This window comes from Equus caballus, chromosome X, assembly GCF_041296265.1.
Source record: "Equus caballus isolate H_3958 breed thoroughbred chromosome X, TB-T2T, whole genome shotgun sequence".
Lineage (NCBI taxonomy): Eukaryota > Metazoa > Chordata > Mammalia > Perissodactyla > Equidae > Equus > Equus caballus.
Window position 1 is genome coordinate 70,611,137 of NC_091715.1, and position 25,912 is coordinate 70,637,048.

At 38.6% G+C, this 25,912-nt stretch overlaps 1 protein-coding gene and 1 non-coding gene across 4 annotated transcripts in view; both read right to left on the bottom strand.

Moving 5' to 3' along the window:
• NEXMIF (neurite extension and migration factor) overlaps positions 1-25,912 on the bottom strand; it is a 111,901-nt gene that overhangs the window by 22,516 nt on the left and 63,473 nt on the right. The window lies entirely within an intron of this gene.
• MIR672 (microRNA mir-672) lies at positions 20,365-20,464 on the bottom strand. The gene has a single exon (NR_033112.1). It is a non-coding gene; the product is annotated as a microRNA mir-672 (primary transcript).

Sequence of the window (25,912 nt, forward strand, 5' to 3'; positions counted from 1 at the left end):
CACTCAAGATTCAGTTCGATGGGTAGTTTTCTGGCTAAAGTTTTCACTGAGCAGTGTGGGTTAGGAACCTAACGGAGACAGGATTTCTGCACTGACAGCCAGAGACATCCAGGGCCTAATGGGAGGTTTCATGTTCTCTGTTAGCTTTACACACCAGGGAAATAACCTTTTAATCCAGTGCAGCATACTTCATTTATTGTAGTGTTATCCAGTTCAAAGATGTTATGAAAAAAGTCCCCAGAGAGATTTAAGAGTTCAAAAACATCCGGAGTTTGAACTTAATTCAACTACTCCAGAAGGCTAAAACAACGGAAGATGACCTTTTAGGCACTTCATATGCCAGGCACTGTTAGGCCAGATAATGTCATGCCAAATTAGAGTGTTTGTCTCCTGGGGAGGGAGGAGGGTTGGTGGGAAGGAGAGGTTGAGGGTATGTGTTTTAATTAAAATGATCTGTCAATGCTAATGACCTAACATTAAAAAAATGATTAATCTGCAGAGATACAAAGAAGGAATTGAACAGGGGACACTTGGGATCATTAAGGTAGCAGAAAGGGAACGAATGTATGTTCTAGTCAACTTTGATAGGTGGTATAGACAAATTGGAACTCCTTTAGATGAAAAAGCCCAGAACAAGGGAACCCAAAACTGATGTTAAACTCAGGGGAAAAAAATTCAATAAATGTGTTTTCTATCTTCAAATACCTGAAAAGCTATCACACACAAAAAAATGAAATTAAACTTGTTTAGTCAGACCACAATGGGAAGTAACTTGAGGGAGAAAGATTGTAGTTCGACGTATGGATCAACAGCGATGTCCAAAGACGAAATGAGTGCTGGAGGAGGGGGATAGGAAAAAAGGTGAGCTCCCTGTCACTAGAAGTATTCAAGCAGAGGCTGGGCAACAATTTAGCAACATTAAAGAACAGATTTAAGCATTGGATGGAGAAGCTGGACTAGATGACTCCAACGCTAATACTTTATAATTCAATATGACAACAAGAAAATCAATTGTACAAATCTAAAACAAATTCAAGGAGCTTTTAAAAAGATGTAAAAGAAAATACAGCAAAGCTAACAAAATTGGGTTCTACTCAAGCTACCCAGCCTTGTGTGTGAGAAAGAGGGTAACAGAAGACATTCTCACACTCTGACACCAAGTACCATCCTGGATGTGGGCCCATAGCAACAAGGAGCATGGCCTGTCCATGGACACAAGCCACGTTGAGGGACATTTTTATAAAGGATAGAGAGATTCTGTCAGGAACAAGCAGCTTTTGGAACTGGAGGAATACTGTAGTTTAACAAAAAAATCTTGACCAATCTATAATTTTTTTCTCAGCCAAAACTATGACAGTTTTTCCAAAGCAATTAAGATACATGTAAATTGGTCTAGGTAGATGAGGTTTCTTGCCTTTAGCACCTTGGCACTACCTCCTCTCCTAACCTAAAAAAAATGTGTTTTATCCAGGAAGGCTCTGCCACATTTCTCCAGGGCTCTGCCCAGAGTTTGAAAGCCCAATGACATGACACTCCACTTGGCTGGATTTTATTGCCTGCTGTACTCTTCAATTTCCCTTCTAGCCCAGACTCAATTACAATCAAGGTTTGCAGAAGGCAAACAAAACGCAGTGAACCTGCCACAGTGCCAATTAAGTGCAAACATACTCTGAAAATTAAAATGAAAATCAAATGCCAACACTATGAAAGGAAACTTCATCCTTAGAAACGACGAAGAAACAAAGAGAGAAAAAAAGAAAAAACCATGCTCTTAGCCTAGGAATGCAGCCCTAGTCATCTCCCACATCTGCATACTCTATATCTTTATCAAATTATGTTTTAGCACATTTATAATAAAAATGCCTTAATGTTGATTTCATAAATTTTATTTAGTGGCACATGGGTACTCTAGGTTTCCAAGACAACAAATGTACTTTGCCTCAGCCACCCAGTAAATCATGAGTATTCATAATCTCTAGGTCTCACCTGTGTGTCGACAGGACAAGAGGCACTTTGTAGCCTAGGGAATGGCTCTAGTATGATGGTGGTGGTGGCTAACATTAGAATTGATTGGTTTAAAATCTTTGATTTCACAGATTGGATTTATTTCAATAAATCTGGGCTGTGGAATCAAAGATCCCAAACCAACCTTAGGACTTAGTCCAAAAGTAGCTACCTATTACTGTTAGACATGCCCTCAGTGCCTAGTATAGGGCTTGGTAAGTATCAGTTTAATTTCTTTTTCTCCCTTTTTCTTTCTATACCCACTTCAGTTCCAGAGGCAAGTGGTACGTGTTATAGTAACAATAGTGATAATGATAATAATAGTTAATACTTAAACAGTGCTATCTTCTTTTGGAGATGTATAGAAGTGGGGTGGGGAAAAATAAATTAATCAGCATTGAGTGAAGTCAGTAGGCTGGTTTCTAATCCCAGCTCTGCCACTTAGTAGCTATGTGATGCTGGGGACATTATGTAAACTCTCTGAGCTCTAGTTTTCTCATATGTCAAACAAAAGTAATAGTTATCTCATAGGGTTACCGTGAGAGTTAACTGGTTTATATATAAAAATAGGGCAGCACCTGGCTTATAGTGGGTCCTCAACAGCAGTAGTTCTCATCTTTTTCTCCCTCTCCACCTCAGGGTATCATTTATTCTTAAATTTGGATAGGATATTCTTAAATTGGGAGGTGGAATCCCCAGGATTCAGGGTAGTTCAAGGCAGGTGGCACAGAAACCAGTGTTCAAAGCAACTCAACAGGTTGGTAGAGGAGAACTACCTGAATGGGGCAGTCTGGTCCTTCCTTCATCTTTCCTGTTGATCTCTAAGATATTCTGTGGAACCGAAAGCAATGGGAATGGTAAAGTTCCTATAATCTATCTGGTGCTTACAAAGCATTGCTGAGTGGAGGGGGGCTGTAGACATGGCAGGACATGATTTAAGATAAACTGGAAAACCTTGCCCTCCACCATGGGCTGCAGACTGGATGGTTTTCTATGGCCCTAGTATAATCCTACTTTTTATCCCCCCATCTTTAGCCCCTCCACACTAGGGCCATCCTGATGATAGCATCCTTCCTTTTCCCCACATCCTGACAAGTTTATGCTGTCGGATCTCAAAACAGCCTAAGGTAAAATCCAGAATCCACCTGTGTTTTTAGGTGGAGAAATGGAAGAGACGGGATAGGAACCAGTGGTTTCTGCCCCTAGAAGGTTGATGGCAAAAGCCTCTGCTACCTTTCCCCACCAGCCTGTCTTTGGGGAAAGAGAAAACCCTCTATTTCTACTACATGCTCTGTTTAGCCTCTTTTACTCAATGACACTTTCTATCTCGCTTATTGCCTCACCCAGCTATGCAAGAAAGAGGAATAAAGCTTTGATGCACTATCTCTAGAGTCATCTGTTCCCTGCAGATATGAAGGAAAAAGGACCTTCTATTAAAAAAAACCACGTCACTAAAGCTTTAATTCCAATGTTTTCAACTCCTTAGCTCCTCAGGTATCCACTGTCCTCAATGTTTTTCCAAATTTTTATCCAGCTTCTTATTCAGATTTTAAAAAGGCAGTTAGTTTTTGGGAGGATGGCTGGGATGTGTGTGTGTGGGGGGGGGGGGTAGGATGGGGAGGGGGAACTAAGCTACAATTACACTTTTTAGCCAGGAAAAAATAAATCAGATGGTGATGAAATCCCAAGAGAAAACATAGATTAAATCCTGTACTTTCTAAATCTGTTACTCAACAAAACACAGCTGTTAAAGATGATGTCTTTGCAGTGTACAGATCATGTATACATCTATAATACTGCTGTCATTAGTATTCAGATATGATGCTGATAACCCTTCCCATCCCTAAGGTATGCACTCAGAAGGACTTTCTCCAGGAGTGGAGGATTCTACACTGATCCATCCACAAGCTCACCTGGTTACCCTTTGTGTCCACAGCACAGGAAGGAAAGGAGATTAACACTTACTAAGTGATATTCTACTAAGCACTTTAAATATATTGATTACTTTAATTCAGACAACAGTCTTATGAGATATGTATTATTATCCCTTTCAATAGATAAGGAAACTGAGTCTCAGAAAAAGTTAACTAACTCCTCCAGGCCCACCTAGCTAGCAGGAGGGAAATCAGGATTCAAACCTAGCACTGAGTTACTCCAAAGCTCACAGTCCTGTCACTCATCACAGGCTTACGAGATGCCTGGGCCAGGCATGAGGTGAGATGAGGGCCAGGGTTCAGTCTTTGGTGAGACCATAAAAGCAGAGTGACTCACCCCAAGACTGACAGGGCAACTTCAAATCAGTAACACGCTGCTCTAAACAATCAAGTTGAACTCTTTACATATGGAACATCCCTTGAAAGGAAAGTAAGAAGGAAAGGAAAGGAGAGGTTATAGAGGGATCCCAGTCTGAAGAACATCTGAAATCAAGAGTTAGCATTTATTTGAGGTATTTTCATCGGGTCAAACTTACCAAAAAAACCCAACACAATAGGGTCTTATCCAAGAGCAGATTTTTTTGTTTGTTTGTTTTGTTTTTTTGTTTTTTTTTTCAAGAGCAGATTTTTGCACAGCTAAGAAAGTCATACATATTATTTTTCCACTACCAGTTCTAATTAAAGTTAAGGAATTAAGTGAATATGGTAACAGGACTATAGAGAGCTTTACAGTTTAGTAGGACTATCACATCCATCCTGACACTTGAAAATTACCACACTGTGAGTGAGTAATGAAAATAAGTATCATCATCTCTATATACAGATGAGAAAACTAAGGACCAAAGAAATAATAATATAAAGTTGTTGAGGTGGGGCTGGGTAGGCCCTGAAATCATGAATGGCATCCTTTCTTTAATACATTTTTAAGTAGGGGAGTGACATGATCAAAGTGGTACTTTAATACTAGTCAACTCAGGATGAATTATGAGAGTCAGGACTGTAGACGAGAGAAATGCTGGACTAGGAGTCAGGGGCTCTGGGTTCTAGCCATGGCTTTATCACCTTTATTAATGTGTGAACCTGTAAAAGGAAGATGAATATCCCTGCCATTTCTACTTAATAGGGCTGCTGGGGGCTCAAATGAGAGAAATAATGGATGTAAGAGTGCTTAATAGGTCATCAGGTACCTTGAAAGAAATCAGACCCTTGGTGACTAGAGGAGCTATAGTCAGTTTTTAATAAATATTCTGAGGACCATCCATTCTGTTGTCACTTATGGTACATCAGTACATTGTCGTGCCAACCTAAAACATTATGGTGAAGACATAAGACAATAGCTCACCTGAAAATATGCTCCATAGCTTCTGGATACTTTAGGTACTTTCCTTGAATTAGTTAAGAATAAGATGAATGTAATGGAATTGCTGACTGTTCCCTTATCTGGCTACCTCTTTACCTAACCTAAATTTCCTCTGAACTCTAAGGATCGCTAGGGTCCAAAGGAAGCAGCCTCACTTAAAGGCCAAGATACAAGCAAGAAGGCAGGAATAATGAGCTTATGAGTCAGAGGAGAGAGGTACAGCAAAATGCCTCCTAACATCTGGATGTACAGGATGAAGAAAAGGAAAATCTACACTCACATTTTGATCTTTTCCAAGTTGCAGAGACAATTTAATTAGCTCTCATTATACAAATAGAGAAAAATCTTATTAAATACTTAGATCAAATGAGTCCACTATTAGGCCTGCCTATGGACTATGGGCCAGCAGCAGCATCTTAACACCTGTGACAAGACTTTTTGGGGGAGAAAGGAGATTGTTATCTTAACCCACGTTTTCTTTACCCCTCTTCCTGCCCCATCCCTTACTGGCCCCTTTTCATTTTTGCTCCAACTATTTTTCCAATTTTCTTGTCTCCACCAGTTTTGTGCTATCATTTACTTTTTGGGGTTACAAAATGTCCCAACATATTTAGAACAGTTCTGCATTCAGATAGGGCATTCCCATCCCCACACTACCCCACAATTTGTCTGAATTGGTGTTTTTTGCTAGGATGCTGGGCCTTGAAAAGGTGAAAGCCAGTATTATAAAGACAGCATCCGAAATGTGATCAAGTAATTAACAATTCAGAGCCCCTACCGAGACTATCTAATAAAAGGCACCTTGCCATTTGCAAACACATCACAGAATCAGTTTAGGGCCTGCCATTTTGCTAATGCCTTGCTCATTACTGAGTTCCCTCTGCCAGAGAGACATTCTTGGGTTCTTGGAATATGAAGAAGCTGAAGTTTTCCAATAAATGGGTACGGAGAGTTAAACATTTTTTAGGTGGGTTAACATTACAAAGTCTCCTGCTATTTCTTACCTCTGCCCCCAGCTTGAATATACTAGGGCTCAATCCTGTCACCTCAGGGTGGCAGCTGTAGCTGCTGACACTAAAATATTTGCAGTCACCCATTTCTCACCAAGAAGCTTTGGAATGATAAGGCACTATTGTGATTTGATTCCATTTTGATTGAGTGGCCACAGTAGGCTCGGCATTGTACTATCTGCTAAATTACTATGGAGAATTATGTTGTACCTTAGAGCCAATGATTTCCAAATTAACTGCAGCTAAGTGATTTCTTTGGTATTTTCTGTATGATTTATTTATACTGAAAAACACATTTTATTTACTTATTTATTTATTTAACCATAAAAGTGATCAAGGGCAAGGGGGTAAGACGTACAGAGTACTTCACTTGGAAAAGGCCTGGTGGCCTTTCTACTCCCTTAGATAAAATCCTAGCCCTGTTGAATAGAGAAGGAAACCTACTCAAGCAGAAGGGGAATTTCTCCAAAAATATGAGTGTGCCATCACTTCTCCATGTGCTGCAGATAAATGGAGAGTGTTTGGGTGTCTGGTATGCATAAATGCATGGCACAGACAGTGCTCACAGGTGAATGGCAATAAACAGCTCTTGCCATCAATCCCTCTCATATGGTATCTTTCATTCTCTCTTGAGCTCTGCCAAGTGAAGCTTACACCATAGTCAAGGTTCATTGGGAAATACAAGGATGTAAATTTTGAATCAGTTAAACCGGAATCACATCACTCTTAGGAGTGAACTCACTTCATTCGTAGAGAGTAAGATTACCTTATACTACAATGAATAAGTCAACATTTAAAGTTAAAAATATAGTATTTCCCCAGGACAAGTTATGCATTGGATTTACTAGCTGCTGATCACTCCCCCAACATAACCCCAACCCAACTGTAGGTACCTATGTGTAATGAAATCCAGGCTGCTATTTAAGCGGCTGCTGATAGGATTACGTTAAATTCTACATATTAGCAACTACTTAAACAGCAAGTTGGGGAAAACTTTTTCTGCCTTCAAATGATGCAAGTAAGTCTCAACACTAAGCTGACCTATCACATCGTAATGTGTAATGATAATTGTAGTAACATTTATTCAATACTTACTGCATACTAGAAGCTTTATATTGATTTGCATTTAACCCTTGTAAAAGTCCTGCAAAGTAGGTAGGAATTAGCATTCCTGTTTTATAAATGAGAAAACTAAAGCTTCTCTGAGAGCGTAAGTAACTTGCTCAAAGTCACACAGCCTTATTACCATCACTCTAGGCCAATATATTCAGGTCACACACAGAAATTTTAATGGCGGGAAGAGATGTATGCGTGTATGGGGGTGTGTGTGTGTTTGTGTAAAAGTGAACAGTACTCTCCTGAGTAACTAAGAACAAGTTGCTGCTTCAATATTTTTCTCTTATCTTCACGTAACTTCCTCTTCTTTTACACTCTTTTTCTGCTAGTGTTTTGTTCAGTTTGTCTTTGGCACTTTCTTAATTTCTTTTCAGAGACTATAGAGGCCTTCACTTTAACCCAGTCACATTAACATAAATGCCGGGTCCCTCAGCTCTGAGAAGGTCTAGAGAAGAGGGATTCTTGCACATGCTTGCTGCTGCAAACAGGTCAGGTGCAGAAGGCATTCATTGATTAAACTCTGGGAACTCACTGCATTTTAAGCCTTTAAGTTAACCGTTTAATGTTAGAAATTTGTTTCTATCTGACAGATGCTTTTTGTTTTCACAAAAATCACCTATGATGCCAGAGTTCTGACTGATTATATAAGACATAACCTGACCTTCTGACCTCCATTGTTCTAGTTTTCTTTTCTTTAGCCATATCTTGTTTTCAATAGTGCTCCATGCCTACTACCACATCTTACAAGGGGAGCTAATACATGGGCTTTTGGTAATAGGTGCCTGTCTCTACTTTAATCACCCTGCACGTTGCTTCCTATCACATTCTTCTCTTTTCAATCTCCGAGCTCAAGAACTCAGAATGAGTCATCATTGCTTATTGTATCAAATTGTGTCCTTTACCAGGCTTTCAAGGACTTCCGTAACCTGGTTCCACCCTACCTCAGCAGCCTTACCTTGCACCATAGCCAGCAGTCAACATGCTTACTGGCCTAACATAGGCAAGGTCTGCCTGCCTTCTTCCTCTCTGCTTCTCTAAATTCCACTTTTTAAGGCCAAGCCCACAGACAAAAAACAATCTTACTTTTTCTGTTTTGTGGACCCAACCAGAATCTGAGCTCTTGGAAAGCAGGCTTTCAGGATTTTACATCTGCCACCATACCATGCCCCCAGCACTGAGCTGGGCACGCAACAAGGGATCGTTAAATCCTTGCTGCTTGATTCCCTCAAAATATTTCCTTTGGGGAATTTAGAACACAGATTTATATAGCTTGTACTTGGAAATGGCTGGGGGAATGTAGATTCGGTTTTCATCTAACTTTGTTACATTTTACTAATTGCCTTTAACGTACTTCCTCCACCAGAGCCAGTCTGCTTTAATTACTACTGAGTATTCTTTTGGGAATTTCACCAAGATACCAAAGGAAAATGAAATCTAACTACATTCAAGTGACGTAATTGCTATTGGCCTTCATATCAAACACAGATAAAGGCTGGATTTTTTTTTCTTTCCTAATGTTAACTTTAAATCAGAGTGCCCAAATGAGCTGAACCTAAGAAAACCTGGGTCTGTAAATAGGCCTGGAACCATGCAACATAACCTAGTTGGAAGCATGGTTCACGGATGTGATAAAATTTTGCGCTTTTTGGCATTTCTTGACTAATATGATAAAACCACCTTACATTTTTCACAGAGCTTTATAGGTTATAAAACATTTCAAATCTGTTATTTTATTTGATCTGTGCAATAAAACCATGAAGCAGGTATTCTCTCTCTTTTGTGTAAGGTGAAACGAATGCAGAGTCAGAGAAGTCAAGAAGCCTACCCAAGGCTTCAAAGCTAGGAAGTGGTAGAAATAAGACCTGAACCCAGGGTATAGAGAAGTTGAGCATGGAAGGGAGGGTACAGCACAATGGGGGCCCTAGTGACTCAACTGAACATCAACTGTGTGCTAGGTACTGTCAGATGACACAAATGTGAACCACAATCTGTACCCTAAAGTCACATAAATGCGTAAGAAATATATGTAAAGGCTGGATAACCGCTAGTTAAAAGAAAATTAAGTCCAAAATGTAGTCTTCAGACCTATGCTCCTTCTATTATTCCACACTGCTTCTCACAATTCTGTTGCAAGGGACCAGCTCCCACTTACCACCTTCTGTCTGTTTCTCTCTTTAGCTTTCAGAGGCTGCCTTTTGGAATAGTTACAAAGTAGACTTTGGTGAAGCTCCTGGCTCTCCAGAGAAACAATAAGAGCATATTGGTTGGAAAGGAACATTGGATGAGATTGCTAGGATCTCCTGCAGAGACAACTGAATCAGGGGGTCACTGGTGTGCACAGATGAGAGCAGGAGTCTTATATTTTTGTCCCTTGTCAAATATGTAAATAGTATCAAACATCAAACCATAAGAAGTATGTTTGAGAGAGTGAGTCAGAGGGAGAGTAGAGGGGGAGAAAGGTAGGGAAAGAGAAGGAGAGAGAAGAGAGAAGCCTCACGTTTGGTGTATATGAAATTTATACTAAGATTTACTCTCTTACCAAGGTGTGGTGTAGCTCTGCTAGTGGAGGCCAATGGTTTTTTGATACTTGCTTTGATTCTTGAGGACAGGGCAAGGACGAACTGATTGAAAATTTGGTAAGTCTTTCCAATATAGGACACCAAGCAGATGAAACGGACATTTGAAAGCCTGGACAGTAGGTAAGAACTTGAGTGCCCTGAACCAAATGGAGGCTGAATAACAGTATTCCCCAGAGGCTAAATCCAGAGATTAAAAAGGTTGAGGGGAGGGTGGCTTAAGGACACATGCACTCCTTTAGGAGCTCCATTTACTTTAAATTCCTCTAATTTAGAGTGCCAGAGAGAGAGGCCTCTAGGATCTGGCATCTCCTAGGCAAGACAAAATCCTCATTACCATGACAAAGAGATCTGAAACTCTTTCAAACTTGCAGGAGGGCCCCCTCTGAGCTTAGGTTTGGAAATTTGGCAGCTAACATTTTATGCTACTGAGCAAGTTAGAATATTTTAGTAAAATTTATTTTGTATTCAGAGTGGACCAAGCCAGGAGACAGGAGGTTGAAGGGCTTAGGGGGGCTGACATCATTATAACCTCCAAAAAGTATTGGCAAACCAGAAAACCCTAAGTCCTCCTGACTACAGACCATTCCCCCATATAAGGCTGCCTGCAATGGGCCCTTATTTCCTACCACATCACATCCCAACATTTCTGCGTGGCTTTCAAGATTTGCCCCCAAACAATTTCTGCTGCCCTGGTCATTAGGCTTGGCCTCATTACTCCACAGACTATGCTCTTCTCCTACCTTTCTTTGTGCTTTCACTGCTGGCTCTGCCTGGAACACCCTCCCCTCTGCAGCTCACCCAGTGAAATTATACCAATATGTCAAAGTCTACCTCCTCCTCAAAACCTTTCCTGACTATTAGAGACTTCGCTGATCCCCCTCTTTCTGAAGAATAAATGTGATCCGCAGTAAGAAGGCAAGATAAGGGAAGCAGTGTGGTGGAGAATCTAAAATAGTAGTACAGGATTAGGAGAAAATTTGAATTCAAGTTCCAGGTCTGCCAGTAATTAGAGTTAATCACTTTGGCAAAGTTATCTAAGCTTCAAGCATTTGTTTGTTTTCTATTCTATTTATACCCCATTATTCATTACTTGTCTCCTATATGCTAGTTGTTGATGAATCCTATCTAGACCTTGCCACTGAAGATTTTATAGTCTAATAAATGTATATGCATACATTTATTATGTATGTAAATAATATGTATATAAATAATTAGAATAAAAATAGGAAAAGTGGTTAAATACCAAGAAAGCATCATAGAAAGTTCCTCAAGAGGTCAGAGGAAGTTAAAGTTAAAATTAAATTTCTTTTTGTAGAAAACAGCATTTGAACTTGGCTTTGGCGCATGAACAAAAATACTCTAAGAATCAAATAATGTATAGGGAAAGTGTTAGAAAAGTATAAAATGCCTAACAAATGCAAGGGCTAGTATTTTAACTGGGGTGAGGGGTAGGAGAAGCTCTTCTAAGGAGTGATAAAGTGGGGAAAGGAGTGCTTCAATCCCTTAATTCTTTAGGCACAACCTGCCAATTACTTTACTTCAGAAGCAGCAATGGGCTCCCTTGATAGTAGGGCCTTCATCTATTCTGCGTCCTTTTCTGCCAGCACACAAAAGAGCCTACATTACATTGTACATGAAAACTTTCCAGGGCCACCTGGAGCAGGGGCTCAAAAGGAGCCTCACATAATGCTCTGTAAGTTTGAGCAGAGGGCCAATGTGAGGACAACCACCGACATGGCTCACGTACTTCCAAGATAAACGGTAAAAGAATATACCAGCAAGACAAATCAGCTAGTTTTAGCTTACATGCAGAATAAGGGCAACTGCCTCAGGTCCCACTCTTGGGCAATTGTAGTTGGGGAGCTAAAGCAGCTATGCAGGTATAAAGCAGAGGAAGAGCCTGACAGCAGCTAAAATACTCTTAAAATGCACTCCCCCACCAAAGTTCTATCAGGAGGCTTGTTGTCCATCTGTAAGATCCACCTTCCCCCAAGCTGTTCTCCAGTCTACCGGCTGCCCAGATTCAGATGATACAGACTATCCCTTGGTAAATGCTTCTAGCAGTTTTAGGTATGAATTTGTGTGCCTCGTCAGGATGACCCTCCTGGTCCCCCTCCACACAAGGAAATCATTCTAGCACACAATGCCCAAGCTTCTTTTCCATAGTCTTTTTCTTCATCCTTGGAGGGCATGTTTTCCCCTCCCCAAAGCACCAGTACATAGTCATATATTCTAGTTGTAAGTCCTTCTAGTTCTTCTGTGGGAGCCACCACTACAGCATGGCTCCTGGCAGACGAGTGGTGTGGTTCTGAGCCTAGGAACTGACCTGGGCCGCCAAAGTAGAGTGCGCCGAACTTTAACCACTAGGCCATCAGGGCTGGCTCAGAGGGCAATTTTTTTTTCTTTTTGAGAGAAAGATCAGGGTTTGGCTGGGTATCTAGCCCAGTATTTAGCTCAGAATGATCTTCCAACAGTATTCAGGTTCACATAAATTGATCTCAATTCAATTCAGACTCAAATTTCCTGTTGGTATTTGTCATCACATTATTAATCATAGCCTTTCACTGGGCCTTGCTCAGGGTTTGCCGAGAAGCTCCTGTCTATGCCCTTCTCCAGAGGCTCAATTTTGCACCTTCCTTGAGAGGGTCACATCTTTGCCAAAACTCCATTGTGGGTGGTGGAACAGTTTGGCTTGTGCAAACTCCTCCAAGAAATATATAGCTACTGATAAGAAAGCACAATGTCAAACTGGAGAGGGACAGAATGGTTCTAGTGACAAAATTATCTCTATCACAGAGAAAAATAAAATCTTCAGTGGGATTATTTTCACAGCCTCCCATTCACTGCTCTGAGGAGTTGTCTTGCAAATTTCCATTCTTCCTGCACTTAGTCACAGCCTAGAACAGCTCTAGCCTTCATTACTTATTTGTAAGAATAATAATCCCTCATATTTAATGTACTGCTTATTATATACATATGATATATCATATGATCTTTATGATTTATATTTATTACATATAATAACTTAATACATTTAATGTACTGCTTTATCATAAATATATGTATGATATATGTATATTATAATGTACTGCTTTATCATATATACACATATGTATGTATATACATATGTATATGTATACATATATATCATATATATATATATATGACAAAGCAGTACATTAAATTCACAATAATACCCACTTGTGAAGGAAAGAGTTAAAACAACAGGCCTGAGTTGCTCAAATCTTGTACATTCTCCAAAGGGCCTGCTTGTATAACTGGCATTTGGCCAGTTCCTGGGAACTAAGGTCTTAGAATGTCCCCTATGCTACTAACTGATAAGGGCACTGTGTATGCTTGAAGCCTTGAACTACACTGTACCAGCTTGTCTAGATAGTTTGCATAAAAAATGTGATTTACGGTGAACACCTGCTTTCCTTCTGGGGGTTCTGGAGTTTCAGTAACTGCAATCAGTTACTGCAGTTATTCCAGTAAAAACCCTGGACTTTTAGGCTCAAGCAAGCTTCCCTGGCAGAAAACACTTTGCATGTGTTTCTGCAGTTCTTTGCTGGGAGATTAAGCACATCCTGTGTGACTCCATTGGGAGAGGACTCTTGGAAGCTTGCACCTGGTATCCTCTAGCCTCTGCCTGATGTACCTTTTTCCTTTATTGATCTTGTTTGTTTATCTTTTTGCTGTGATAAACTGTAATCTAATTATAATGACTTCTGAGTCCTGTGAGCCCTTCTAGCACATCAGCGTACCTGGGGGTGGTCTTAGGGACCACCAATACAGTCTTACAATGTGATGAGGATTATCACCTCCATTTTACATATAAGGAAACCGAGTTTCAGAGAGATCAAATGACTTCCCCAAGAGTAGAGTTAGTGCTTGTGCCAGAAGTAGAACACAATTCTTCTTTCCAAGTCCCAGGCTTTTTCTACTACACTAAACTGCTCCCTCTATAAATTTTGTTGGGGTTGGAGGGGTAGATAAAATGGATTCAGAGGTCTCTTTCAGCTCTGACAGTTTATAACTGTACGCCCAACAGCCCACATAAAAAGAAGGCAAAGGAGGAAGGACAACTAAAAAAATGCAAAGTTTACGCAGGTCATCTCTCCCTATTCCCTCCTTGCACACCTCACTTCTGTCCCAGGGTGTCCAGGGCTCTACTGACACTCTACAAGAATGCATGGGCAAGGGAAAAAATTACACTTTAAAGAATGAAAGAAGTTCTGCTCTGCATGCTTTTCCCCAGGCATTCTGCTTAGTCCTTGACAAATAAAACTGTACACATGGATTGGGTTTAGTTCAGTGTTGTCATTAGGGTAAGAATGGAAGGGAAAGTTTATAGCTATCTCTGACCTGACATTCTGAACACAACCTTGCCTTGCTCTAAACTCGCAAAGGACTGGCTTTGTCACTCAACACTCCCCATACATCTGTGCAGTCTGTCTCACTAACTAAGCTATGTGTTCTGCGAATGGTGAGGGAGGAGATTGTGCCTATCTGGAGGAGGGAGGTAGGATAATAGATAAAACTTATGAAATGAATCCCCAATCACAAAATTTAATACTTAGAAAATATGTTACATGTTTTAAAGAGAACACTAAAGCAAATGAATGAATTCAGTTGCAGCTTTGCTTTTATCTCCAATATTAAAATATCATTGGGTGAGTTTCAAGGCCCTAGGCTGAGCTTTTCTTTGCCATGCTAGACAAATTTTCCACTGAGCAAGGGAAGTGGGCAGACATTCACGTGTGTAACAATCAATCTTATCCTTGGCAATGGCTTCCTAAAGGGTCTTTCTGTTCTGAGTTTGGCATCAGCAAGTCCAGTTTGAGTACAATGTTTGGGGGTTTTCACAGATTTATATCACTCAGGAAAGAAGCTTGTTTGTCTATGCAGAAAATGTTGGCTTGGTTGTACAGTGTGGGGGGTTAGATTTGGCTTATCCAGACATAGAAAAAACCTCTGAGAAAGCGCTAAAGGACAGCTAAACACAGAAAGATTGATTTTTTATCATACACAGAAAGGAATATTTGGGGAGAAAGGAGAAAGAGGCAGCTAAATTACTTATAAAGATACTTTCAGGCACAGACTAGCAGACAGCATCTCATATCCATTAATAAAACTGGGCTCTGCAAGACAAAAGGCAGACCATTTGCTCTTATTAAAAAGCTCCAGTTTTCAGGAACTATTACTACTATCCTGAATCTAGCACCCGCCCCCATACGCAACTATACATACTGAGCCAGATGAGCACGCAACATTCCTAAACTAAGGACACTCTTTAACTCCACCTTCATATACAAACTAAAAAAGCACATATTTACTAAATAGTTCTGACAGGAGGAGGAGGAAAAATGCAGAACTTAGAGGCAAAACGAAAGTAGGTAGTTGAAAACAACGTTGTTTATACATACATACATACACACACACATCCATCCCTCCAGTGCTCTACACGGTATCAGCTATTTCCAGTTAAGCTATGCCCCTTTCACTGGAGGAATATAAAGATTGGAGTCATGGGCATTTCAGAGTCCCTTCTCTATTTGCCCAATACCTACTCTAGCTCCTGTTAAGATTCACTCAATGTGACCAGTAATAAAACAAGACCTACCTAGCAAATTAGAGCCATCGCTTTTTGGTCTGGGTCTCAGTTTCCCTAACTGTAAAAGGAAGGGACAGAACTGGACCTCCCAATTCAGCTAATATTCGACGGTTGTTTGACTCTATTACAAATAACTGCAAGTGCCACATGCCACAAGACAGATGCCAAAGATACTTTCAATACTCACTTATATACAGGCCCATACATACATATGGAGCTTTTTTTTTTGTCTCAGAAAGGCAAGGGAGCCCAGGGGCTCAAGACTTTCTCAAATGTGGATAAGTAAGCTGAGAAGATTACACTGAGCAGGTGCTCCTTCCCCCAGTTTGCCTTTTCTTTTAGGGAGAGAGGAATGCTGAGCTATAATGTCAAAGTCTAAAAGAATCTGACCACAGTTACAGTGGCAGTGTTTTGATGACTATTGGCTTCTGTACTTCTGTGAAGAGATGGAGTACACTGCTTTTCCTTAGAAGTCAAATCTTTCTTTGAGCTTTGAGCCAGAAAAACTACAGATGATTTCTAGACTAAAGATGAAGCCAGTCACCTCTAAAGTTGGAGTTTGCTGGATCCTGGTACACAGCAAGGGTAAGGGAATAACCTGGGCCCAGAGCACCTGGGCCCAGAGACCAGAATCAATCAAGAATCCCAACTGGAACCCAAAATAGCAGTATGTACTGAATGTGCCAGCGTTTACTTGGTAAACTGAAATAATGTGGATTTTGTGAGGGTGAGGAATTACCCAATAAAATCAGCTCAATCTAAAATCAAACTGATGAATTTTCTACAACTGCTAGAAGAGAAAGAAAAAATTACCCACCCACTAAGTTTTGAGGGAAATACTGGGTCACTTTAAGAACTAAATACCTACCTCTCCTAATAGAGGGAAAACAGATTTTATCTTCAGGACTGATTTATTAATGTATAATACCACCTAACATGTGTAGCATTTTATATTCTGTCTTACTTGATCATTAATAATTAATAATTCAAATTTGTGTGATGTTAAATTTATAAAGTACTTTAACATATTTCACACTATTTATCCTCTGTTGATCCTTGCAAACAACCCTGTGAGCATGAATGGGCAGGTATTACTATCCCTATTTTACAGATGATAAATAGGAGGCTAAGAGAGGCTGAGCACTAAATAGCTGGCATTAGAATCCATGCATCCAGTTCCAAGCTTTTTCTACTTTGCAGTGAGATCAGCAAGAGATACAAACATGACATGATGTCACATACCCCATTCCAGGTCAAAACTCGTTATCTAACCCCAAGTTTATCATTGTACAAGTTTATCTCTTGGAATGCTTTTGAACATGAAACCCAAGTTTAACTTCCTGAATCAGTAGGGAGATACGTGCTAGGAGCCATAAATCTTGTATTCTATTTCTTGATTTTGGCTCAAATATCCCTTTACCAAGAAAAGAGAAGAGGAGAGGGTGATACAATTTTAAGTTTCACACAATCTTCCAAAGATTTCCAGCTCCCAGGGTGCCAGAAAGTACCCTGCCATCTAGTGGTCATTTGCAGAAATTTCGTCTGCCTGGTACCCTTGGGAGGAGACATCCTGTGGCTATTCCTTTTTTCCATCTATATGGAATATGGTATAAAAGTGATCACTATTCCAATCAAGCTCAGCGGCAGATACCCCACTACACCATACACACATCCTTAGGCCAGACTTCTTAGAAAGGGATTGTGTTAAAAGTTAGTAGTTTAAACAAACACAGATGTACCATACAATCCAGCACCTGCACTCTTAGGTATATACCAAAGTGAATTGAAAACTTACGTCCACACAAAAACTTGCATGTAGATGTTTATAGCAACTTTATTCATAATTTCCAAAAGCTATAAATAATCAAGATATCCTTCAAAAGAATGGACAAACATCTTTACAATGGAATATTATTCACTGATAAAAATGAACTATTTGAAAAAGCTACTGATTTACACAAGAATGTGAATGAGTCTTAAATGCATTTTGCTAAGAGACAGAAGCTATACACAAAAGGCTACATATTATATGTATGGTTCTATTCATATGACACTCTGGAAAAGATAAAACCATGGGGATGGAACACCCATCAGTAGTTTCCAGATGCTGGGGGAAAACAGGCTGGTTGATAACAAAGGGGATACGAAGAGGGACTCTGAGAGTGACAGAACTGGGGTGGGTAGTACCTGATACAATGTATTTGTCAAAACCTATAGAACTATAATTCACAGAAAATGAGCCTTAATGTACGTAAATTAAAAATCAACCAGGATGTCGAGGGATCTGGAATAGAATGCAGACTGTGACAAATGAATTTACTGGTATTACAAATGTGTGACATAACTGTACTGGGTAGTGGTATGAAGTTAACTTTCAAAAATTGTGTTTTGACTGGAAACTATAAGGGTAAAGACAAAAAGAACCAAACGTTAACACTGTACTTTAGTTGGTAGATTTGTCTGTTACGGGGTGTGAGTGAACAATTCTGAAAATACTTTACATGTATACTGGGGCTGAACAAAGAAATAAAATGGATGGTGGATAGTGAAAACCAGGATGCTTACTGTTAGAGAGGGAAGTTACAGATAAACAAGAAAGGAAGGCTAGAATAAACCCTGTAGTACTGGATTAGAGTTGGAGACATTAGAATGAACTCATGTTTAGCTTAACATATATACAAATGGATAGATAGAAGATATAGAAACAATTATAGATATGTATATATACATGGGTTAGTATACAAACACATATTGCCTAGCTCTGTCCACTAAGAAAGCCTAGAAGCAACAGCAGCTCAGTAGCAATGACCACTTCCAGATCTTGGTTTCTAAATACAATTCTCCAATAAAAGGAACCAGGGTCCCTTGGAGAACTGGCTGATTCTAGGGCTTGGGAAGGAAAAACACCAGATGAGTCTAGAGTATCTTACAGTACCAGAAAATAAGGAAGTACTAAAAAAATAAAAGGAAGGGGGCATTTCAAAGGGACACAGGAGCCAACCTGAAAGAATCTCCAATGGTCAAAGCTGGAACAATTTGAGCAACAAAATAAATGTGGTAGTATCAAATTAAAACCCAAAGAATGAAAGAAATATATGTGAGTTTGTGCACATAAAAATTAATGATTGAATAAATAAATAAATGGTGGAGAAGAGATAGATCTTCCTTAAGATGATTCCAAATAATATATGTAGGTACTCCTCCTTCCAGGAGGACAAGCTTGGGTGTGAGCTGCACTTAGTGACTTACTCCCAAAGAATAGAGAATGGAAAGGCAAAAAATAGTAACTTTACAGTGGACAAACATGGTAAACACTGTGTTAACCAAGTCATCAAAGTTAAGCAGTGATAGTTACCAGTGATAAATCTTAATGATATTATGTACCCCTTGATATAATGTGATGAAAATGTCACTTTACCTCTGTATTATTCTTCTCCAAGACCAATAACCCCAGTGTAATAATGAGAAAAACATCAGAGTAACAAAAATTGAAGGACATTCTGCAAAACGTCTGACCAGTACTCTATAAAAATGTTAAAGTTATGAAAAACAAGGAAAAACTGAGAAACTGCCACAGACCAGAGAAGACTAAGGATAGATGCTGATTAAATGCAAGGTGGTACCCTGGATTGGATCCTGGCATTAAAAAAAAAAGGACCTTAGTGGAAAAGCTGGTGACAACTGGATGAAGCTTGGAGTTTCGTTAATAGTAATATACTAATGTTGGTTTCTTAGTTTTGATAAATGTACCGTAGTAATGTAAGATGATAACATTAGAGGAAACTGGGTGAAGAGTGTATGGAAACTCTCTGTATTACTTTTGCAACTTTTCTGTAAATTTAAAGTTAATCTCAAAGTTTTTTTAAAGTTAAACCATATGGAATATGTGAAAATGTTGACACACACACACACAGAGTTAGTAGTCTAAACAGATATGTCTGTCAGATTCCTCCTTAACATACAACTAGGGAGAAAGAATAGTCTTTTCAAGGCAGAGGTCCATCATTATCTGACTGTGTGACCTTGAGCAAGTTCCTTTTTTCAACTCTGGGCTTGAATTTTCCATCTGTATTATGAAGGGTTGAACCAGATGGTCTCCAAAGACCCTTTCTGATATACCCAGTCTAGGGTATATTTTCAGCTGTGTGGGAGGCAGGAACACAGCCCAAAAGCTTCCCCTGGGTTTGCTTAACAATACCAGCTGCTTTGCCAACACAAGCTCAAAGTAGAATGTTCTATGTGAGTTCCAGTGACTAGCAATGGGTTCAGTAAGCAGCAGGATGGAACTGCGCATGGTATAAGCCTCCTTTCTGGGCAGAGTTCTGTGTTGTTCAAGAAATGAGGGCAATGTGAAAGCCATCTTTAGGTGGCATTTAAGAAGAAGGGAAAATGAACCAAAACTTGTATTTCTGTGGTTAAGATACATGTGGCTTCTTGCTGAGTCATGGCTGCTCAACCACACTGGCTAAGAAAAGACACATTGCCAGTAAACCAAAGTGCCTTAAAAATGTCATTCTTCCTTTTCACCAGATATGGGCAGGTAATATTTGAAAGCAAGTTATGCCTACATCCCAGAGAAGAGTTGGGGCCACTAACAGCAATCACATTATTACTCCCTACTCTTGAAGGTCCCTTATCAGGACAAACCCTTGAGGGAAATAACTCTTGACTTCCTAGAACCAGAATATGCTAGCTTCAGACATTGACATTACTTCAATCGCTTCATAGGAAAGAGATGGCTGAGAAAGACGTGCACCCTCACTTTCAAAGATATTGCCTATGTGTGATAAATATATATACTCACACACAGTACACCAACCTCAAAACTAAAGGGCTAGATCGCCATCTTGTAAAAGATTTAAACTGCCAAAAGTCTTCCTAGCCCATTCCAGCCTGCCTACAGCCTAAGGGAAGATTAAAATAATAGAAGTGGAAAATAAACCTAAAATTCAATGCATATTTCCAAATCTTATCAACCTGCAAGAGAATTAAGGAGTGCCTCACTCAGAAAGGAACACAAGGCTATTACTTCCACCACCACATTTAGCAGTGCTTAAACCCAATAGTTGCTTATATATTTCATTGTTCCCTCAATCAGGACTTTCAACAGGCCCAACTTTCAGTGTGACGGACAACCTGAGAAACTCTGGCTTTTGCCTGAAGTTCATGGCTTTGAAGTCAAAGGGGCTTCCTGAAGAAGGTGTTTCTTAGGGCAGTCTTGCTGTCATCTTTGTATTTAGATAATTTTCATAAAGAGCAAGATGGACATTTGGGCCCAGCTACCATAATTTTCTTACCAGGTTAAAATATTTTTTTACCTTGTTTTCCAGTACATTTGCTGTTAACACTGAAGCTTTAGTTAGATGGTGATAGAGTATAGGCTTTTTATTTTAATTTGTACACTTTTCCCCCCCACAAAGAAACAAAATTATGGTTATTCCTTTTATTAACATATCCCTATTGATGCTAACACAAAATATTTAGTCTCACAGCCAGTGTGCAATAATGCAAGTCACTGGGTAAATGGAATAATAGAGAAAAGGAGAAAACAAGAGAGAAAGATGGATGAGAAAGAAGGGCAAAGAAAAGGGGACGTGAAGAAGAAGAAAGGAAAGATGGAAAGAAAAGAGAAAATAAAACAGCTGATGACAAAGAGAGGAAGAAAAAGAAGAAGTAAAGGAAAAAGATGATAGTGAAATAAGAACGCAATGAAGAAAAGCCTCAAATTGCCATTGCCTTTTAATTTTATTGAGTAGTGTTACTGCACATTTGAGAATATTTGTTGCTGAGTGTGGAATAGATTGGATTCCAATTGTTACCTGTGTGTAGAGGGAGATTTTCACAAAGGCCTCAATGAAGGCCTGGCTTCCCTTTACAATAAGTCCACTGACTCATTCTCAACCCACATATAGGATGTTACTAGAATAGGGAGTCAATGATCCAATTTTGTGCTGGCTTCAGAGCCACTAACAAAAAGTTCTTTTGACCTCCTATGGAATTAAAGATCAAGCAGCCCCTTTTACCCATGCTATTTACACACTAGCCAGTAGCACATGCATACACACACACAGACACACACATATACACACACCACTTCCTCAAATTGGGGGATTTAGCTGGCCCAAAACAATAGCAAATTCTCTAAACCCAGTAAAAGAAAATTACATATTGATAAAAGAGTCAATTCATCAAGAAGATATAACAATTATAAACATATATACACCTAACAACAGAGCCTGAAAGTACATGAAGCAAAAACTAACTGAATTGAAGGAAGAAATAGACAGTTCTATAACAATAGTTGGAGACTTCAATATCCCAACACTTTCAATGATAGATAGAACAACTAACTAGAAGATCAATGAAGAAGTAGAGGACTTGAACAATGCCATATAGTAACAAGATCTAACTGAAATATAGAGAACACTAGACCCAATAACAGCAGAATACACATTCTTTTCAAGTGCACATGGAACATTCTCCAGGTTAGGCCATATGTTAGGTGACAAAAGTTTATTGAGATAAACTAAAAAAGACTGAAATCATACAAAATATCTTTCCAAACTAGAAATCAAAAATAGAAAACTAGAAACTCACAAATATGTGGAAATTAAGCAAGACATTCTTAATCAATGGGTCAAAGAAGAAATCACAAGGGAAATTAGAAAATATTTTGAGACGAAAACAAAAACATAACATACCAAAAATTATGGGATGCAGTGAAAATGGTGCTCAGAGGGGAATTTACAGCTGTACATGCCTATATTTAAAAAGAAGAAAGATCTCAAATCAATAACCTAAAGTTATCACTGGGAACTAGCTAAAGAAGAGCAAACTAAGCCCAAAGAGAGCAGAAGGAAGAAATAATAAAGATCAGAGTGCAGGTAAATGAAATAGAGAATAGAAAAACAATATAGAGAATCAATGAAATTATAAGTTGGTTCTTTGAGAAGATCAACGAAATTTACAAACCATTAGTTAGACTGATTAGGAAAAAAGAAGGTAAGACAAGTTATTAAAATCAGAAATGAAAGTAGAGACATTACTACCGACATTATAGAAATAAAAAGGATTACGAGAATATTATGAACAATTGTATGCCAACAAAGTAGATAAGCTAGATAAAATGGACAAATTCCTAGAAACACACAAACTACCAAAATTGACTCAAGTAGAAACAGAAAACCTGAACAGACCTGTAACAAGTAAAGAGATTGAATCAGTAATCAAAACCCTCCTAACAAAGAAAACTCCAGGACCAGACAGCTTCACTGGTGAATTCTATCAAACACTTAAAGAAGAACTAACACCAATTATCCTCACACTCTTCCAAAAATAGAAGAGGAGGGAACATTTCCTAGCTCACTCAATGAGGCCAGCATTACCCTGATACCAAAGCCAGACAAAGACACCACAAGAAAAGAAAACTACAGCCTATTCATCTCTTATGAATATAGATGTAAAAATCATCAACAAAATACTAGCAAACAGAATCCAGCAGCCTATTAAAAGGATTATACACCATGACCAAGTGGGATTTATCCCAGGAACGAAAGCGTGGTTCAACATACAAAAATCTACCAACGTAATATACCACATTAATAGAATGAAGGAAAAAACATAATCATCTCAGTTGATGGCAAAAAGTCATTTGGCAAAATCTAACAACCTTTTATGATGAAAACACTCAACAAACTAGGAATAGAAGAGAATTTATTCAACATGATAAAGGGCATTTATGAAAAACCCACAGCTAACATCAAACTCAATGGTGAGAGCCTGGAAGTTTTCCCCACTAAGATCAGGAACAAGACAAGGATGCCAACTTTCACAACTTCTATTCAACATTGTACTGAAAGTTTTAGCCAGAGAAATTAGATAAGAAAAAGAAATAAAAGGTATCCAGATTGGAAAAGCAGAAATAAAACTACCTCTATTGAGAAATGACATGATCTTTTATATAGAAAATCTTTTAAAATCCTCAAAAACACTGTTAAAGTTAATAAACGAATTCAGCAAAGTTGCAGGATAGAAAATCAACACACAAAAATCAGTTGTATTCCTATACAAGGATAATGAGCAATCCTAAAGGAAATTAAGAAACAATTTCATGTTTAATTAATTCTGTTTGTTGAATGAATACATGCATTTCTCAAATTGTTATTTTAGTGTATCTTATCAATATCTCTAGGGCTTCCCCTCCTGTCATTAAGTTATTTGGAAAGAAATAATTCTATCCTTTGGATAGATTACAGCATGTTTATTTCTCTATAACAGAATAATTAAGTTGCTTCCAATTTTTAAAATAAAGAGCACTGTGACAAATTAAAAAAAGAAACAATTTTAGTAGTTTTGTTTTAAAGAGAAGAGTCTTGTTATAAATATGAAAGAAGACAGTAAAACTGAAATTTGAAAAAAAAAAGAAACAATTTTATTTAGAATAGTATCTAAAAGAATAAAATACTTAGGGATAAATTTAACCAAGAAGTTCCAAGACTTGTATACTGAAAACTACAAAACAGTGTTGAAAGAAATTAAATAAAACCTAAGTAAATGGAAAGATATCCTGTGTTCATGTATGAGAAGACTTAATATTAAGACAGCAACACACTTAAAGCGGTCCACAGATTCAATACAATCCCTATCAAAATCCCAGTGGCCTTTTTACAGAAATAGAAAAGCCAATCATAAAATTCATATGGAAGTGTAAGAGACTTGGAATAGCCAAAATAATCTTGAAGAAAGACTGTGGTGCAGCGGTTAAGTGTGCACATTCCACTTCGGCAGCCCAGGGTTCGCCAGTTAGGATCCTGGGTGCGGACAGGGCACCACTTGTCAAGCCATGCTGTCTTAGGCATCTCACATATAAAGTGGAGGAAGATGGGCACGGATGTTAGCTCAGGGCCAGTCTTCCTCAGCAAAAAGAGGAGGATTGGCAGCAGATGTTAGTTCAGGGCTAATCTTCATCAAAAAAAAAAAAAGATAACTTCGGAGGACTCACATTTCCCAATTTCTAAACTTACTGCAAAATTACAGTAAACAAATAGTGTGGTACTGGCATGAGGATAGAAATATAGATCAATGGAATAGAATTGAGATTCCAGAAATAAACCATACGTCTATGGTTAATTGAGTTTGACAGGGGTACTTAGGCCACTCAATGAGGAAAGAATAGTCTCTTCAACAAGTGCTGCTGGGACAACTGGATATCGACATGCAAAAGAATGAAGATGTAACTTTACTTCACACCAAATAGAAAAATTTACTGAAAATGGATCAAAAACTTAAATGTAAGAGCTAAAACTATTAGATAAAAACCACAGGGGTAAATATTCATGATCTTGGGTTTGACAATGGTTTCTTAGATATGACACCAAAGTACAAACAACAAAGAAAAAAATAGATAAATTAGACTTCATCAAAATTAAAAACTTTTGTGCCTCAAAGGATACAATCACGAGAGTGAAAATGCAATCCACAAAATGAGAGGAAATATCTGAAAATAATAAATCAGGTCTGGTATCCAGAATATATAAAGAACTCTTAAAACTAAAAACCAAAAATACAAACAGGCCTGGGCAAAGGACTTAAATAGACATTTCTCCAAAGAAGATATACAAATGGCCAATGAGTGCATGAAAAGATGCTCAGAGTCATTACTCATGAGAGAAATGCAAATCAAAACTACAATAAGACACCACTTCACACCCACCAAGATAGCTATAATAAAAAAAAAAGGAAAATAACAAGTGTTGACAAGGATGTGGAGAAATTGGAATACTAACACATTACTGGTGGGAATGTAAAATGCTGCAGCTGCTATAGACAACAGTTTGGTGATTCCTTAAAGAGTTAAACACAGCTACCATACAATCTCACAATTCCACTCCTAGGTGTATACCAAAAAGAATTGAAAGCCAGTGTTCAAACAAAAATTTGTACATGAATATTCATAGCTGCACTATTCACTCTAGCAAAATGGTATTAGGGAAATGCTGGTACTACAAAATGGTTAGAAAGTATTTCCTCTACTTCAATTTTCTGGAAGAGACTGTAGAGAATTGGTAGAATTTCTTCCTTAAATGTTTAGTAGAATTCACCAGTGAAGCAATTTGGGCCTGGTGCTTTCTGTTTTGGAAAGTTAATTACTGATTCAATTTCTTTAATAGATATATAGGTCCTATTAATTTTTACATATGGCATTCCAAAGCTCTCTCACCTCTAAATAAAGACAATTCCTTCAAATTATAATGGAAATGGAAAGGAGTTTTTTCTGTTGGAGGGGGCAGTCCCTT